General features: G+C 30.9%; 1 long non-coding RNA gene across 1 annotated transcript; it reads left to right on the top strand.

Annotated features, from left to right (window-relative positions):
• The first annotated feature begins 8,342 nt into the window (after positions 1-8,342).
• Positions 8,343-9,024, top strand: LOC128292903 (uncharacterized). Its single transcript, XR_008282885.1, has 2 exons — positions 8,343-8,405; positions 8,705-9,024. It is a non-coding gene; the product is annotated as an uncharacterized LOC128292903 (long non-coding RNA).
• Positions 9,025-9,511: the final 487 nt, after the last annotated feature.

Here is a 9,511-nt window from a genome sequence, read left to right on the forward strand (position 1 = left end):
ACATAAAAATTTCGTTAAGAAACTTTACCGTTGGTATGCCTAATTTGTGAAAAAGGACTAAATCGCATAAAGTGTAAAAGTTGTGTTCTATTAGCTAAAGGTGTCAAATAGCTATATAAATTTAAATTATATGTCCTTATTGAGTAATTAGACCACTAATTGAGTTAGTGGATGTACATGGAGTATAATCATGAAATTGGTAATGTCAGGTTGGTATTAGGTGATTAAAAAGATAAAATAAACTAAACAAAAGCTAGCAATCATCTTTTTCTATTTCCTTCTTCTTCAAGCAAAAAACACAAAGAAATGGGGGGTTTTTGAAGCTTAAAATTTCAACCACTTAGTTCCCTTGCATGTAAGTGATTCATTGACTCATTTTTATTGATTTTTATGTTTTTGAGACCGTAGTAGCATAAGCTAGCTAAATAGGGGACTAATTTGCAATATGATTGAAATTATAGGGTTTTTCCATGAGATAATTTTTGTTGTTCTTGATGTTTAATGGAAGTAAATGAATCCTTATTGTTAAATAAACAACTTTTGTTAAAAGATTTTTAATGAAATGGTCAAATAGAGGTTAAATTGTGAAAAAATGAAAAGTTGGTGATAAATGTGTGAAATTATGGGATATATGGGCTGCCATGAGCACCTATAAAATTCGGCTAGGCTTGGGTGTTGAGAAATTTGCATGAATACCATTTTACTAGCCTAAGGACTAAATTGTAAAGAAGTCAAATGTTGGGGCAAAGTGGTAATTTTTCCATATTATGAATTGGACTGAATTGAACAGAATCATTATTAAATTAGTTAAATTTTATATTATATAGATCAAGAAAAGCCACGTTCGAATTTAAACAGGGGAAAAAAGTAGCGGATTGATCGGTCGATTTACTCCGTGCTAATCTGAGGTAAGTTTGTATAATTACATTGTGTATTTATATACTTTAATTGAAATATGTGTATGTGAATTTAGTAATTATGGTGTATAAATATTGAATGCATAACTAGTATAGTACTAAGAATACCGAGCCCCGTTTGAACCTTAAAAATTCGTAAGATACAAATGACATGTCATTAGGGTTATCGATTTTGGTTGAGATATTGTATGTGTTGCGGACTCACCACAACTCGTATGAGCTTACTGATTATCAGCTCGTAAGAGCTTACTGTATTTCAGCTCGGAGGAGCTTACTAATTATGGCTCGTAAGAGCATACATGTACAAGAATTAATGAATTTATCGTTTAGTACACTTTGCGTGTACCACCTGTGTATCTAATGGTATTCTAGATGGTTCAATGGGAATAGTGTTATTACAGGATTATACAAGTTCGACATGAACAAGTACAAATATTTTCATGGCAATGATTGATATTTGATATATGGATTCATAGCATAGATGTTACATGTACATAGAATTCAATTAATTGATGAATTCATATATGATTTTCGATTTTATATGAATTATGACTAACATGATTATGGATTGTGTGATAGGCTTTGGATAAGTTGAATTGAGTTATACTTTGGGTTATTTACCTAAATTTATGATTATATGGTAAGTTTTATTCTATGATTTACGAACTTAGTAAGCTTAATTACTTACTCAGTTTATTTGTTCATGTTTTATAATGCCTCAGAAGCTCGCTAGATTCAGAAGCCGCTGGAGATCGTGTCACAGTATAAAATAATCATTTTGGTAATTTGGACTTTACATTTTGGGTTATATGGCATGTATAGGTATTTTGGTTAATGTGGCGTATATGTTTTGTGGTGTAATTAGCCAATCGATTTGGCTTGAAAATGATATATGTTTTTATATGTAATTAGATGTAAATGTACTTATGATATATTATGCATATTTGCTATGTGAAAACCATGTTGATGAATTGGTATTGAAAGTGCCAAGTGGTTGAAATTTGGGAATGTTATGTATGCTAAATTAGGCAAATGTCTCATACATGTAGTTGACCATTTAGGTAACCTTTGAAGTATGTTTGGTATGTTTTAAAGTGGTCGAATGAATTTAATTCTAATTTCATGTTGTGGTGTAAATGTTCATGTTATAAACTTGATATTAGTTGGTTTTAAGTACTTATTTATACCATGTTTGTATGTCAATTGATGTGTATAGGTTGGTACCAATATGGGTGAGGAATACGGCTTGGAAAATGACTTATTTTTTTTCCACACGAGCAGAGACACGGGCGTGTGTCTCAGTCGTGTGTGACACATGGCCAGGTGACACAGCCATGTGTCCCCTGATGCTTCTTTTGAAACCAAGTCAGTAGCATCACACGGCCTAGCACACGGACGTGTGGCTTGGCCGTGTGGCACAAGTCGGTATATCCTCCAATTTTTACACGGCCTGGCACACAGACGTGTGATGCCATTTCGAAGGGTACACAGCCTGGGACACGAGTGTGTGGCCTGGCTGTGTAACCCAAGTTAATGAGTTACACGAGGTCGGATGGCGGTCCCATAGCCACACAGGCACGTCCCTTGGCCACACAGGTGTGTGACCCCTACACTTTGAAAAAAATTTCCATGTTTTCTTAAAAATTCGTAGAGAACTCGGTTTAGTCCTAAACCACTTTTAATGTCTATTTTGGTCCTCGAGGGCTCTTATTAGAGACTGTATAAATGTATTTGAATGGTTTTTTATATGAATGATAAATGCATATGAAATGTATGATTGCTCGACTTATAAGTCTGATAATGCTTCGTAACCCTGTTTCGGCGTCGGATACGGGTTAAGAGTGTTACAACATCATCACATAATATATAGTATTGCAGGTCAATTTAAGATCAATTTCATAATTATTTCAATTTTCAATTCATCATATTCAATTTAGTCATCTTACTCACCTTTTTGTACAGAATTGTAAACAATTAAAATTTCAATTAAATATAATAATTATTATAATTCTAAATGCATAAACATTTATTACAAACACATCATATGAACTTACCTGCTCAAGACAACAAACAAATACTCTCCAATGACTAATCAACAAATTTTGTCTTTTCCCCACTATCTTCAATTTGGTCCAATTTTCGATCTCTATTCAAAAGTTCAATTCAATTTATCAATTCCAACCCTCTTATTTAATCCAATTGTAAACATGTACCAACTCAATTTCATTATTCGGTTGCCCCTAAAATTTTTCCTATTATTCGATTTAGTCCCTAAAATCAAACTTATTATATTTTCCAAATTTGAACATCAAATTTTAAACCCACTTCAATTATGTCCATTACAACCTCCTATTATCACAATTAACAAAAATTTCATACCAATTTCAATATATTCATAATTTAGTCATTACCTCAAAACTAACAAAATTTACTTAACAAATTAATTCTATTTCATTTCTATGCTCCAAAATCTACCATAAGCATTCAAAAATTTTAATTGATATCAATGGCAACTGTAGAAGTCTTTAACAGTTTTAAAAATGAAGATAGAAATTAACTACACCTAATTTTAACAATCTCAAAAACATAAAAATTATGAAAAATGAGGTTAAAAAACATTACCATGCAAGAGAAATTTGTTGGCCGAACCATGAAGCTTCTCCCATGGTGGTTTTTGATTTCTTATTCGGTGAAGATTATGTTTTAGCTATTAAAATAATAATTTAATATTCAAATTAAATAAAAATTTAATTATAAAACTCAATTAAAACATTTAACAACCGACCATCAAAGGTTAAAAAGGTATTTTGCAACTTAAAACCCTTAACATTAATTTATTTAACCTTTTAATTAATAAAAATCAATACCGATTAACTTTTACAAATTTACGATTTAGTCCTTTATCCTTACTTAACTATCCAATCACTAAAATTTTTGTGCCAAATGTCAATTCACTTATACAACAGCTCCATAAATATTTAATAAAAATATTTAAGGGCTTGATTTATAGAAACGAAATCCTAATACCTCATTTTTTAAAACCACTTGACTTTCGATACACACTACTTGTACGTTGACTAACTGACCAAGTAATAAAATTTATTAAATCACGATTCACTATTATCCTATATTTAACTCATAAATACTAATTAAATATGTCTATGGACTCACTTGTCAAAATTGTGGTCCCAAAACCTCTATTTCTGACACCATTAAAAAACGAGTTGTTACACCGACTATATGACCCTCAGGAATGTTGATAAGTGTTGTAATAGACCCGATTAAAGCCCAAAACATGTGTGAAAGCTGAGAATTATTATAAGTAATTGCATATGACATTTGTTGCTCAAGTTAGAAATTGGATTTGGGTAAGGCATGTTACAAGAAGAGTATTTAGCACTATTTGTATTGTGCTCATTTTAAATTAATGTCACCTTCATGAATATGGTAAAATAACAAGTTGGTTTAAATCTAAATAAGTATTATATTTTATATTGATATCATATTATTTAATTAAATTATTCTAAAAATAACAATTTTTTAAACTATTAAAAATTAATCATTTTGAACTTTTTTTTATTTTAAAATATGTCAGAGACCTCATTTTCGAGTAGAGAAAACAATGCAATGTGAAATCTTTTATGAAATGGAAAACCTAGAAATATTTTTTTTCACCTTTTTTTTTGTTTTCAACTTGGACATGTTATCAGTAACTTTCATACTGGGGTAGTCCAAGTACATCAGTCAAAAGACCAAAATCCCAGAAAATCTAGTTCAAGAATTAAAAAAACGAGCTGAACTAAACTAAGGGAGATAGCTTTGTTGATTCCATGTCCCATGATGATGTTCAACTTCATTTCTTTTTAATAATCATCAATCCATTTCGTGTTCATAGCTTTTGAATAATTTGATATATATTTTTGTATTGTTAGTACTTATGTTTTGGTTTTTCAATTCTAATTTATTTACACTTTTAGATTTTTAAAATTTATTTTATAATTTTTATCCAAATTTGAATTTTTAAATATTTTACTTTTTTTGAAATTTTTAGAATTAGAACTAAATTGACAAATTTTGTAAATGTTTAGGGCTAATTTTATTTTTTTTATATTTTGAGATCAAATTAATAGAAAAAGCCTAACGAAAACAAAATAGAACTAAAACAAATAGGAAAGTGACAAAAATATTCAATTTCGAAAAATAAAGTGACTAAATAAAAAATTTAATAATTAGGTGATCAAAATAGAACTAAAAGCATAATTGGGTGACTATTGTTGTTGTTTGCCCTAAAGCCTAAAACATACAAATAACTTCAATTTAAAATTATGAGATTCAACATAATTCATGTATTGAGTTAAACTCGAATTGTTGAACATGTAATAATCACAACTCGATATGACCCAAATCGAAATTGACATGAACTCTAAATTGACACGAACTCGAAATTGACTTAAATTCAAAATTGATCCAACTTAAAATAATTTGGAAATTTTAAAAATCAAATTACCCTATATAAATTGAATTGCAAAACTAAACTCACCAACCCAATTCAGATGTTTACTTCATCAAGGTTTGCATTTGTGTTTAAGTCCTAATATGTATATTTAAACCCATTGTCGAAACCATTTTTTTTGAAAACGGGAATCAACTTTATATTTTGAAAAGAAAACGAAAATTGGGAGTCGCCACCGATCCTTATTAGGTGTGCTCGGATCACCTTTGTTTTAATAAAACATTTTAGTTTACTACAACAGTGTTTTTGGTCTACGAAACTTGAGGAAACGGGATCGAGAGTCAGTTACGTGCGAGGAAGGATTAGCACCCTCAACACGCCCAAAAATTGGTACCGCATTGATTAGTTAGTGTCTTGGTGTCGAAAATTGAAAATCGGGAATGAGTTTTAAATATGATCCTTTTTATTAATATCGATTTTAAAATCCTTGAATTAGCTCAAAACGATTGCTAAAGACTTCTTCGTCTCGAGATATCGGAGTATCACATCCCGTAAGTTAGGACACAATACCATGAACTCTCGAGCACAAGTTTGTCTTTAATTTTAATTGGAAATTCGTGTATTTCAAAACTCAAAAGGAGATTTAGCTATTTAGAACCAACGAGAGAACCGAAACCCCGTAAGTTAGGGCACAATTCTTCTATGTTCCAAAATGCGAAACATTGCCTTACTTTGAAATTTTCGTTTTTTGAATAGTAGCGAATTTGATATTTAAAAAATCGTGTTATTCGTTCGGATTCACATAAAACAATTTATTGGATGAATGTAACGAGGCTTGATTTATGGGGTGATGATATGAAATGAAGGTGTAATGCGACATAGACCGATGATACATGAATAAAAATATCACGCATGTAAATGACGATAATATGAAAAATACCAATAAACGAATCATAATACATGCCATGGCAATAATCTTACAACGCACATTATTTAAATTCCAAACATTAATAATCAAAGAAAAATGAATTAAAAAATCATAAAGCAAATTAAAAAGAATAAAAAGTAACAAACAAATTTTAAAATGACAAGATATGAATTTAAACAAATAGATAGAAAAGAAGTTTAATATCAACAGTGTGCAAAACAATTTAAAATAGAGGATATATACATATATATAAAATATTCAAATAAGTAATTTATATAGAAAACCTAAAATGAATAATAACAAAGCAATTTGAAACAAGTAAGAGAATTTAAAATAAGTTGTACAAGACAAATTTAGATAAGTATAAGACTAATTTAAAACAATATAGATAAAGAGATTTAAAATAAATATTAAGAAGCTCAAAATAATCATGTAAAAAGAAATCTAAAGTAAATAATATATATGAAATTTTAAAGTAAATAACATATAAAACAGTTTAAATTAAATATTATACGTGAAAATTTAGAATAGAACATATATAAAATAATCTAAGGTGAAGGGTTTATTAGAATAAACAATATGAAGTAAACAGAATGGATTTAAAATAAGGTATATAAAATAACTTTAAAATAAATAATAGGTTAATTTAAAATAGTAACTAAAGAGTTTAAAATATATAATACGTAGAAGAATTAAAAGGATAGACGATATAAACATACTTTATGATAACGATTAAACATAATATATAAAGAAACATTTGGAATACATAATATGTAATAACAAAAGAATAAACAATAAAATAATTTGGAATAAATACATGGTACAAACAGTTTTAAAAGAATGGCAAACATATGAAAATTTGGAATAAATGGCATATATATATATATATATATATATAATAGGTGAGGATTAATAAATAATAGATACTTAAAGTAAGTTAAGATAAATAATAGTGATAATAGAATAAATAATATAACATCTGAAGGTATGACAGATATACACAAATATATGATAAAGGATAATAATGAAAGTAGAAATGAAAATAAATCCAATCTATAAAAATAATAATGAATAAATGAACATACAAGCAAGAATACATTAAACATTAACTAAATTAGGTTAATAGTATAATCATAATAACTTTAATAAATAATTAATTCACCACCAACCATAATGCAAATATAAATAGAATAAGTAATTCATGAAATAAAATGATAAAAACATAAATAATAAAAGAATGAATGAATAAAATGTAAGACAATAATAGATGATAAAATAATAATAACCAAGGTAAACGAAAATCGGAAGGAAATAAAGGAATTATGAAACGATTTCAATGACATAAATTAGTGATATACATTGATAAATAGATGGACAATGGGTATATATAAACCGATAAATAGGCGAACGAATAAATAAATTAGGACTAAGTTGAAATTCACTTAAATTTAATATGCAAATTATAAAACAAAAATATAGGCCACTAAGGACCAAGGCGAAACGTGCATAGAAAACAAGAGGTTGACCGGGAAATATTCCCAGCCCTCTATGCGCAGCGTTTCGTCTATCTGGGTCAAGGACCAAGTCAAGAATAGAATAAAATAAAAGGGTAAAATTTTAAAAAAAGAAACAAAACTATATTGGATTAAACGAAAAGGACAGGAAAGGTGGAGGGACTAAAGCAGAATTTCCCCTTCTCAAGGAAATGCGTAGACCCTTGGAGTGGGTCGGGTCGGGCGCAGGTGCACCAACACAGTGCCGTTTCGGCACTCAGTCCCCTACACTCAAAACGCTGTCGTTTTGTAGTTTGATTAAAAGCCCAAGTTTTTTTTTGATTACTCCATTTTAGCCCTGGGTTTTTTTAAAGGTTTTGCAGCCCCTCCTTTCTCTTTTCTTGCAGCTAGGGTTTTGAAACCCTCATGGCCGCCGTTGCTACGGTGCCACCACAGGTCGTGGTCGACGCCGCAAGGGGATGGGCTCGTTTAGCCCCTTTTGGATCCATATTCAAGGATCTAGCATTTTCCTCCATGAAGAATCAAAAAGAAAGCCCCCCACCTTCTTCGGACTCGATCAAAACGGAGAAGAACTTCGACGATCCAAGGTTCAGGTATGGCTTTCTTCTTTCCTTTTCCTCTTTTTTATTTCAAAACCGATTTTAGAAAATTAAAAAGAAAATAAAAAAAGAAGATATAAAAACAAAGAAACAGAAATTAAAGAACGAAAGAATGAAGTTCAACCTTTCTTTTTTTGATTGTTTAATGCTCTGTTCGTGTAAAAAAAACAATTTGGTTTCTGTTTAGGCTTTATAGCCGAAAATACAAATGATTCCATCTATGCTATTCTATGTTCTTTTTGCTTCGTTTCTGCCCTATTCTTGGTTTGTTTCTGTTTTTACTCTTTTTGCAGGTGCACACAAGTCAACGGGGCCATAAATGGCCGTTTTGGTGCCACGGGACAAAGGGGAGCCGAACCTCGGGAGTTGGACGTGCTGACGATGCACGTGGAAGGGGTACAGTGCTAGGAGGAAGTTAAGGTTAGGGTGGCCAGTTTCGATTTAGGCTTTTGGGCCTATTGGCCATCCGAGTTTGGGCTTAAATTTGGTTTGGACCATTTGTAGGTTAGGCCTGCTTGATTGTAATTGGGTAGTGTAGTGGATTTGGTGGAGTTTGGGCTTTTTGGGTTTTCGGTATTGTAAATGGATTTTAATAAATTTGGATTTTATTTTATATTTATGTTTTTATTAGTTTAGGCTCAGGCCGGGCAAAATGGGCCTGTTACAGCTACCTCTCTTCGCTCATTGTCGTGCAACAGGAATGGAGCAAAGACTATAAAAAGGTCAATTTTGCCTGGACCTATTGAGCCTTGACTTCTCTTGGCGCTTCTTTTCTTCGAGTAGCTTCAATATGCCCCACTCCAGTCTGCTCCACTGCAACTTCAGAGAGATGAGACTTGTCTTAATCTGCTCTACCGTAACTTCAGAGAGATAAGGTTAATGGCTTCAATCTGCTCCACTGAAACTTCAAAAAGATGAGATCAATGGCTTTAATCTGCTTCACTGCAACTTTAGGAATATAAGATTCGCCGTCTTCATTCTGCTCCACTACGACTTCAGGGAGATAAGATTCGTAACTTCAACCTACTCCACTGCATCTTCAAGGAGTTAGGGTTAATGGCTGCGATCTGCTCCACTGCAACTTCAAGAAGATAAAATCG

This window comes from Gossypium arboreum, chromosome 5 (genome assembly GCF_025698485.1).
Source record: "Gossypium arboreum isolate Shixiya-1 chromosome 5, ASM2569848v2, whole genome shotgun sequence".
Lineage (NCBI taxonomy): Eukaryota > Viridiplantae > Streptophyta > Magnoliopsida > Malvales > Malvaceae > Gossypium > Gossypium arboreum.